Raw genomic sequence first — 10,192 nt, forward strand, 5'->3', positions numbered from 1 at the left:
GAAGAGAATAAGCTTTCCTACACAACCCGAAAATCCAAGTGGTTTGAAAACTATGAATTTTTGAAGTTAAATTATTAAATCTGGACATGGAGCCGGCCTTAGTAGCCTACACAAGTCGGCCTCCAAACAATGACGCATCCTTTCGTATTGCTATGCAAAAACCACTATTTATTAGGGATTTGAGCTCATTCTTTAGCCATTATTTTGGGTTTGAAGTTCATAATTCGGTGGTAGACAGTAAGGAGAACAACGACGAGTATTCTTGAAGACAAGGACATCGAAATACTTGTTTGCGTAATTATGTGAATGTAATTACAGTGACATTGGTGCAGTCCTATTAAAAGTGACATTGGTGCAGAAATTAAAGGGACCAATCCTATTGAAAGTAGCTTGGATTACAGCTCAGGCATAAGCGCACAGCTTACTATAAGAAGGCACAGTTAGAAGGCTTGTTTACTACAAATAGGCTTATTGCAAGTATTGTAGTAAGTGTTTTGGAGTTTCTATAGGTTGGTGCAGTTGTAGGAAAAAGGCCAAGCTGCTATAGCCAGTTGGGAAATGGTTTAAAGGTCTTGAAACAAGGTTGTAGGGTCTTCTAGGAGCAGTGAGTAGAAACAACATCATCTTAGAGCAAGGCTGCAACTGTGGAAGGACTAGTTGGGCAGGTTTAAGAGGGTTGTAGCAGTGGGTTACTAGCCCTAACTAGCAAAAACAATTACAACAATAAAACAGACCCATAAGACTACATTATGAGCAGATCTATTCAAATTTACAGCAAACTTAATTGACCTCTTGTGAATCAGATATGTTGACACTTTTGAGCATACTTTTGAGGGGATTCTTATAGCAGCTTATTGAATCTTTGATGTGTAGACTTGAGAGCATCCTTTAAGAATTGCAGCAATTATTAAATTTGTTGCAATCCTCTTGAAGAAGCATTTGAAGAATTGACTAAAGGCCTTGTGGAGTCATAGTGAAGATCTAAGATTGTGGAGATTTCTTGGGGCAGCATGTGGAAAACCTTCTTGAAGCATAGCTTGAAGATTTGTAAAATCAATTTGACTATTTGAGAATATTTTGAAGCGGTGAAGACACCTTGTAGTAGCTGATCTTGAAAGAATTCTTGGAGACATTGTTGACCTAGTGATGTATGATTGAAGTCATCATGAGGTGACCTTGAAGATCTTGTTTGGGTACCATGAAGAGCTGTGGAGACACCTTCATGTGAAGACAAGGTTGTCATTGATGAAGTAATTTTTAGGAGAGATTGTTGAAGATTGACAGGGCTCGTTGAAGAAGACATAGGGAGCCGTGAAGTATTACCAAATACATCTTGATGAAGTAAAGTAAGGGTTGGAGCCTCGAAAAGACAAGGTTGGTGCCTTGGAGAATAGGGTTGGAGCCCTAGAGGATTGGAGTCCTCAAGAAACTAGGTCAGAGCCTGAACCAGATATAGGGTTAGAGCCCTTGAGGTTGGTGCCTCAAAATTCACAAGGTTGGATCCTTGGAAGTCCAAGTCAGTGCTTGGAAAATACAAGTTGGAGCCTAGAAGATTGAGGATTGGTGTCCTTGGCGTTGGTGCTCCTAAACTCAAGGTTGATGCCTTGGATAAGATAGGGTCGAAGCCCTAGAGGTCAGAGCCTTACTAAAAAGTCCAAGTAGGTGCTTGGCACATCCCAGGTTGGATCCTGGGTGTCTTCATCAAGGGTTGGAGCCCTACCCATATTGTACTTGATTCTTTATAAATAATATCTTAATAAAAGTGTTTACTTCTATTGTTCATTTTTGTGTTCTAAATATAAGTGATCTAACTGGTAAAAGTAACAATTGAAAAGAAATATTGATTCACCCCCCTCTCAATATTTCCAACAATTGGTATCAGAGCCAGTACCTTCACTCAAAGCCTAACAGCTTGAAGGTTGATCATTAGAACACAAATGGTAAAGCCAAGGAAGAAAGTCTCCAATCCTCCTAAAGATGTGTCTCCCTCAACCACCGAAATTGAAGTCAATCAATTTGTGAAGGCTCCATTGTTCAATGGAAACTTTGATATATGGGAGGCAAGAATGAGGAATTTCTTAAAGAATCAAGGCATTGAAGTCTGGAAATCGGTGATTGCTGATAGCATGATGGATGGAGAATCCAAGGAACATAATACAAGAGCAATGAAAGCAATCTTGAATGGGCTACCTGATTCTATGAAGGCTAATTTTGAAAAATGTTCGTCAGCAAAAGGCATATGGGATAAACTTCATGATCTTCAGTCAAAAGGAGCATTGGCAATGATCTCTAGTCAAGAAAATGATGGAAAACAAGAACTAAATCCAAAGCCCATCAAGGAAGCTGAAGATAAGAGTGATGACATCAAGGCTAAAGAAGACCTAGAAGACAGAGAATGAAAAAGATTTTGAAGAAGATCACCTCACTAAACTTATGGCTGCCATGGTGTCTAGTCAATCTAACGTCTTAAATTTCTCTACATAAATTATCAATCCGGGTATCGTAAAATGATGAAGTGTGGTGCACCATATGTGCTTAGTTAACCTTTTCTTACTTCGTTGTTTTATAGATTTTATTTTATTTTGGGGTTTTTTTCTTGTTGATCTCCTAAAGTATCTAATGCAAATGGAAATCCTATTCTAAGGTCTTAAGAATACTTTTAAAGGTAAAGTATGGATGTAGATTTCAAGACAAGGTCTATGTCCCTAATGGTAACTTCCAAAACTTAGCACTTCAAAATATCTTAAAACATGTTATTGATGGAATTAGTACTTAAACAAAAGTGTAAATATGCAGCTACTTCAATCAAGAAAAAGATGAAATATTGATCATGAAATCACTGTCTCTGCTGCTTGTCTAAATATGGAAATAAAAGTTAAGCTATTGCACTCAAAGAAATCAAAAATTGCAAGGAAAGTAAAACTAAAATAAAATTACACATTCATAATTCGATCCCTCGCCGGTAGTCCCGCTATGGCTTTTGGAGGTAACCGTCAATGATATGAGCAATTTAATATCTAATTGCAGAAAAGTAAAACTAAAATCAGATCACATCAATTCATAGTCTGACCCCTCGCCAGTTAGTCTCGCTATGGCTTTCGGAGGTAATCATAAACAACTTGAGCAATCTGATATCTAAAATAACTAACAAAGCAAATGAATAAGACTAAAATCAAAACATAACTGAAATTGAAAAGCTGAAAAAACAAAGTCAGCAGAGAGGTAAATCTCATGTCACTATTTGATGCAAAAACATGTAAAGAAAAACTAATCTACAATCAACCGGTTGAACACACTTGCATGAATTAAAATTGCATGAATGAAAAATATAATCTATCAAACTTGAAAGCAATCAAATGAAATAATGAAATCAAAGCAAAATTACAAAATGAAATCTACTCTACCTTACATTCTAATATGCTCCATGACATCTACTTCACATCTCCTTCCATGTTGAGAACATCAAAGCTTTATTCGAATTCTTCAAAATTACAAAGTACAACAAAGCTCTCCAAAGCTTTCAAAAGCCATCAAGGAATAACTACAAACTCACAAGCTAAGCTCTAAACTCTAAGCTCTAAATTAACAAGCTGATACTAACAAATGAAGGAGAGAGATCTCCTATTTATACAAAAAGATGAGAATCCATCTCATTAATGAAAGTCCATGAATCTCTCCCTCTACCTCTAGAGTCCTAATCAAAATAGGAACTGATAAGACACATGTCTTCTTAGAGTTACAATATAATTAGGAGATGTGACACATATCCTCATGATCCCATGATTCTTTCCATTCAAATTCGAATTTGGCCTTAGAGTGCCACATAAGGGTCTTCTAGAAGCCTCCTTTCAACCTACACATGTCAACAATCTCAACCCATTTGTTAGGTATAAGCATATGCACATTATTTTCTAATTTTTAACCACAAATTCACTTAAAAGGCTTAGAATTAATAAAGATTGGAAAAACATAAATGTGGCCCAATGATAATGAAAGTGGGATGAATGTGGTGACATAGTAGTGAAATGGAGGTGAAATGGAGGTGATATAATGGACATAATAGTGAAAGTGTAATGGAAATGAATGACATTTTCAAGACTCAACACATGGAAGAGATTATCAATTTGAAAAAGGAAAATGAGGAACTTAAGAAGAAAGCACTAGCTGGTGACCAAGACCAAACACGAAAGGAATTTGACCTTGTCAAGCTTCAAGCACAAGAAAGAGATGAAGATCTCGCCAAGCTTAAGGAGGAATTTCCTCAAAACAAAAGAAAGCATCATGAAGAAGTCATATCCATGACAAATCAATTGGATAAGTCAAAGAAACGGGAAGATATCTTGTCAAGTCATCTTGAACAAAGGCACAAAAACTTGAACAAACTTGAAGAAGAGATTGGTCAGTACAAGGTAGAGGTCTCCTCTCTCAAATATCAACTAGAAGAAGCAAGAAAGTTAGCACAAGGAGCTGAGAAGACAATGGAAGCATTGGCAATCATAGAAGGACAGGTTGATGAAGCAAAAAAGGAGAGAAACACCATCATATGCCAACTAAAATAAAAGTATGAAGAAATTTTCCTACTAAAATCAAATGTCATCTCTCTAAAAATCGAAACACATGAAGTAATAAGGATGATGGAAGAAATGAAGAAGAAACTAGTTATGAAAGATGAAGATTGTGAAAATTTTAAAGAAGAAATTGTCTTTCTTAAAAAGGAAGTTGACTTGCTGAATAAGAACTTGAAAAGCTCTCAAACCCTAGATGACATCTTAAGTTATCAAAGGTCTCCCCTTGATAAATCAAGTTTCGACTATGCAGGTGAATCCTCAAGCAAGAATGATAATGCTTCAAACAACAAGGATGTGAGGAAGCCTGGAAGAAATGTTGATTCTCCCATCAAAAGGAAGAGTCAAGTTGACATTGAAAGAAATCCTACTCCAAGAAGAAATGCAGATAGTGTCAAGGATGCAAGAAGCAACGTTATCATCAAAGGATCCCAAGGCAAAAAGACTTCAGAATTACATAAAGGAAACCTTCTTCTCCCAGATACCAAAGTATATTTCTTGGTTATTGCTACTCTTGTACAAACTTTGGGCACATGGCAAAAGATTGTAGGGAATATCACAAAGATAAATATAATGGTCCCTGCCAATCTCTGAGAAGAAATTTTGCAAGAAGTCATGAATTCTTATTCATGAACAACATAGAGTGCTTCAAGTGACATAACATTAGACATATGGCACGTAATTGTAACTTGACTTGGGAACCTACTCAAGCTAGAACTATGCCAGAAAAGAAAGTTACACAAATATGGAGAAGGAAGCAAATACAATCTGAAAATTTCTTGAACTCTCTAGCCAACAACACGTGTTGTGGGCCTGATCCTTGATAATCTAAGTATTTGATGGGGAGACTCTGTCAGAAAGAAGACCATGCTTACAGTTAGGGGGAGCTTATGATGATTAAGCATTCTTGCAGAAGCTAGTCATGGATGAATCCTATAAGAACCTTGATGACTCACACTTGAACAATAATTTGTTGATAGATCATATCTCGGGAGTAGCTCCATTGAAGAACATGATCTCTTATCTATTCGATGAATTGTTGTTAAGATGTCTTTCACTTGATCAACTAAGCAGGTAATCTTTCCTGAGCCAGAGGAGGTTGTGTAGGTAGGAGAAGTTGGTTCACCACATGAAGAATACAAACATATCATGGACCACATTTCCAAATAGAAGAGCACCATGATAGGGGGAGTAACGTACCTATGAAGAACTACTATTCATGAAGAAAAGAAGCATCTCGACAGGGGGAGTTTTTAGACACCCAGTTTTCCATTGATATCAAAGGGGGAGAGAATATTTGAAAGGGAAAGAATATTTCCATCAATGACAAAGGGGGAGATTGTTAATCTAGGTTGTCATTGATCTCAATACGACAGTAGCCGGGATGGAAAATATTCTTGAGATGCTACAATGCCATTGATGAAGATGCCAAGTCACTAATGAAGAAGTACCAAGTGTACCTTGATGATCTAGGATCTCTTGATGACCTATGTGATTAATGTCCTTACCATTGATGATCTTATGAAGCCATAACCTTAGATGTCCTTACCTCCAATGATCTTGATAATGGAAGACTATATGATGATGATGAAAGATTACATGTTGCATATAATTGATGACACATCACTATCTTGGGGACATGATGACATTTATGAGCCTAGGATCCTTGATGAAGAAACCAAATAAAAGTAAGCTCATCCATGAGAAGCCCATCCATGAAAAATGTTGATGTCCTATATTTCTGCACTAAATAACAACCAGTCACATTAAAAATTATTTTTCACCTCCTTAAAGGCAGAATCTCACCATGAGACCTTCACCATCTTGAAGAGCATAATTTTCCCTTTCCAATGAGCTATTACATAGCCCAAAACTCCAAGCGGTTTGAAAGTTATGAATTTTTGAAGTTAAATTATTAAATCTGGACATGGAGCCGACCTAAGCAGCCTACACAAGTCAGCGTCCAAACAAGGACGTGTCCTTTCGTTTTGTTGTGCAAAAACCAATATTTATTAGGGATTTGAGCTCATTCTTTAGCCATTATTTTTGGGTCTGAAGTTCATAATTCGGTGGTAGACAGTAAGGAGGACAGCAAGGAGTATTCTTGAAGACAAGGAAAGTGAAATACTTGTTTGGGTAATTTTGTGAATGTAATTACAGTGATGTTGGTGTAGTCCTATTAAAAGTGACATTGGTGCAGCAATTAAAGGGACCAATCCTATTGAAAGTAGCTCAGATTACATCTCAGGCATAAGGGCACAGCTTACTATAATAAGGCACAGTTAGAAGGCATGTTTACTACAAATAGTCTTATTGCAAGTATTGTAGTAAGTGTTTTGGAGTTGTTGTAGGTTGGTGCAGTTGTAGGAAGAAGGCCAAGATGCTACAGCCAGTTGGGAAATGGTTTAAAGGCCTTGAAACAAGGTTGTAGGGTCTTCTCGGAGCAGTGAGTGGAAACAACATCATCTTGGAGCAACGCTGCAACTATGGAAGGACTGGTTGGGAAGGTTTAAGAGGGTTTCTAGCAGTGGGTTACTAACACTAACCAGCAACAACAATTACAACAATAAAATGAACCTACAAGCCTACCTTATGAGCAGATCTATTCAAATTTACAGCAAACTTAATTTACCTCTTGTGAAGCAGATCTGTTGACACTTTTGAGAATATTTTTGAGGGGATTCTTAGAGTAGCTTATTGAAGAATTGATGTGCAGACTTGAGAACATCCTTTGAGCATTGGAGCAGTTATTAAATTTTTTGTAGTCCTCTTGAAGAAGCCTTTGAAGAATTGACTAAAGGCCTTGTGGAGTCACATTGAAGATCTAAGATTGTGGAGAGTTCTTAGGGCAGCATGTGGAAAACCTTCTTGAAGCATAGCTTGAAGATTTGTAAAAGCAATTTGACTATTTGAGAATATTTTGAAGCAGTGAAGACACCTTGTAGTAGTTGATATTGAAAGCATTCTTGGAGACATTGTTGACCTAGTGATGTATGACTGAAGTCATCATGAGGTGACCTTGAAGATCTTGTTTAGGTACCATGAAGAGTTGTGGAGAGGCCTTCATGTGAAGACAAAGTTGTCATTAATGAAGTAATTTTGAGGAGAGATTGTTGAAGATTGACAGGGCTTGTTGAAGAAGACATAGGGAGCCGTGAAGTATAACCAAATACATCCTGATGAAGTAAAGTAAGGGTTGGAGCCCAAGAGGTTCGAGCCTCGAAAAGAAAAGGTTGGTGCCTTGGAGGATAGGTTTGGAGCCCTAGAGGGTCGAAGTCCTCAAGAAACCAGGTCGAAGCCTGAACCAGATATAGGGTTGGAGCTCTTGAGGTTGGTGCCTCAAAATTGACAAGGTTGGAGCCTTGGAAGTCCAAGTTAGTGCTTGGAAAATGCAGGTTGGAGCCTGGAAGATTGAGGATTGGTGTCCTTGGATTTGGTGCTCCTAAACTCAAGGTTGGTGCCTTGGATAAGATAGGGTCTAAGCCCTAGAGGTCAAAGCCTCACTAAAAAGTCCAAGTAGGTGCTTGGCACATCCCAGGTTGGAGCCTAGGTGTCATCATCAAGGGTTGGAGCCCTACCCATATTGTACTTGATTCTTTATAAATATTATCTTAATAAAAGTGTTTACTTCTATTGTTCATTTTTGTGTTCTAAATATAAGTGATCTAACTGGTAAAAGTAACAATTGAATAGAAACACTAATTCACCCCCCTCTCAGTATTTCCAACACAAAGTCTCTTTCTCTCCAATCTAACCAACCATCCAACCTTTTGCAAACTAAAATTAATGAAATATATATAATTATGTCATTCCTATACTTATGGGATCTAGCTCAACCATTTCCCAAAGATAGAATCGGTTACATTAGATTTAGAAACTAGCTGCTAGGAAATAAGGACTGAATTTCTGGAAAATAGGGGTCAAATATTAAATCATATCTCTCGAATCATGATCGTTGTTACAAAAATAAAGGAGTTTTTTTTATGAACTTGTTCTTGAGATAAAACTCTATCTGTTTTCTAAAATTCTTCTCCATATCCTCGTAATCCTCTCCCAAAGATCATGACTAAAACAGGAAATAACGAAATCTGAAAAATAGGTTGTAATGATTCATTTGAATCTTCCAATATATGAAACCTGTTACAAAACTAAAGGATTTAATTATAATTTAGCTCATTTTTTACAAAAATGTCTTTCACTTTTTCAAAATTCATCTCCATTTGGTCAAAAATCGACCTTGAAAATGATGACAAAAACAGTCAAAAAATGCAGCAATTGTCCAAAAACTGAAGGAGGTTATTATAACTTAGCTCGTTTTTGACAAAAACCTCTTTCACTCTTTCAAAATTCATCTCCATTTGGTCAAAAAATGATTTTGAAAGTGATGCCAAAATAGTAAAAAAACTCAACAACTGTCCAAAAGCGCAAAAACTCCACGGTTCTCATACTTCTAGCTATTCCCTGGATTTCTGAAAATGTTGAGTAGGTAGAATACATCCTATACAACGTTATGAACCTTTTTAGAGGCATGTACTCAAGCTACAAACCTCTGTCTTTGAAATTTACCGCTCACAGCAGAAGCATAGCAAATTTCCACTTGCATATGTTTGACTGGATGTTGGTGTCTCTAATCAAGGAAAACGGTTAGTTGATGATGTTGAAAACCTAAATGAATGAACTGACCCCGCTATTTCGTGCAATGATGAGAAAACAAGACTCGCTATGACCTCACTCATGATCTTGTTTAAGACATCGACCCTAGACTTACTTGACTCAATCTTAAGGGAATCCATAACTATTTTTACATCATCTTTCACACACTCTAACATAATTACATCAATAATGAAATCTTACATTCTTTACAAACACCAATAGCTTGATCTCTAAGATATCATAGTAAAACCCTTACACATTTACCAAAATAAATTGAAAAGACAACACTTGTTTTTTACTACTATAATATAGGACATTAATAGTCCCAAGAGCAGAGGACAAATCAATGGTGGGTTCGATATGGATCTACAAGGTGAAGCAAGCAGCAGACGAAAGCATCAAGAAACACAAGGCCAAATTTGTGGCCAAGGGGTTCTCTCAAGTAATCTTCAATCAAACCAATTCTATTACTCGCAGCATAGATGGGATGGAAGATACATCAGATGGATGTGAAAACAACGTTCCTCAATGGAGTTATTAAGGAAGAGGTGTACATTGAACAACCAGAAGGTTTTGAGACCTTCGACAGAGAGTCGCATGTATACAAACTCAAGCAAGCGGTGTATGGATTGAAGCAAGCACTTTGTTCTTGGTACACCAGGATCTACAACTATCTTACTAAGTTGGGCTTCAACAAAAGTGAAGCAGATGCAAACCTTTACCATATTGTTGTTGGTAAATTATTCATTATAGTATTATATGTTGATGATTTAATTTTAACCAGTGATGAGAAGTTGATCCGCACTAGCAAAGAGGACCTTGAAAGAGAATTATAGATGAAGGACATGGGGCTCATGCATTATTTCCTCAGTTTGGAAGTATGGAAAGGAGATGGGAACTATTTGTCTCTCATGGAAAATATGCCAACAAGGTACTGAAGAAGTTCTACATGGAGAGAAGCAAACCCATAGACA

Source organism: Pinus tabuliformis, chromosome 1_1 (assembly GCF_031772625.1).
Source record: "Pinus tabuliformis cultivar Carrire ecotype Pingquan chromosome 1_1, CPIR1, whole genome shotgun sequence".
Taxonomy (NCBI): domain Eukaryota; kingdom Viridiplantae; phylum Streptophyta; class Pinopsida; order Pinales; family Pinaceae; genus Pinus; species Pinus tabuliformis.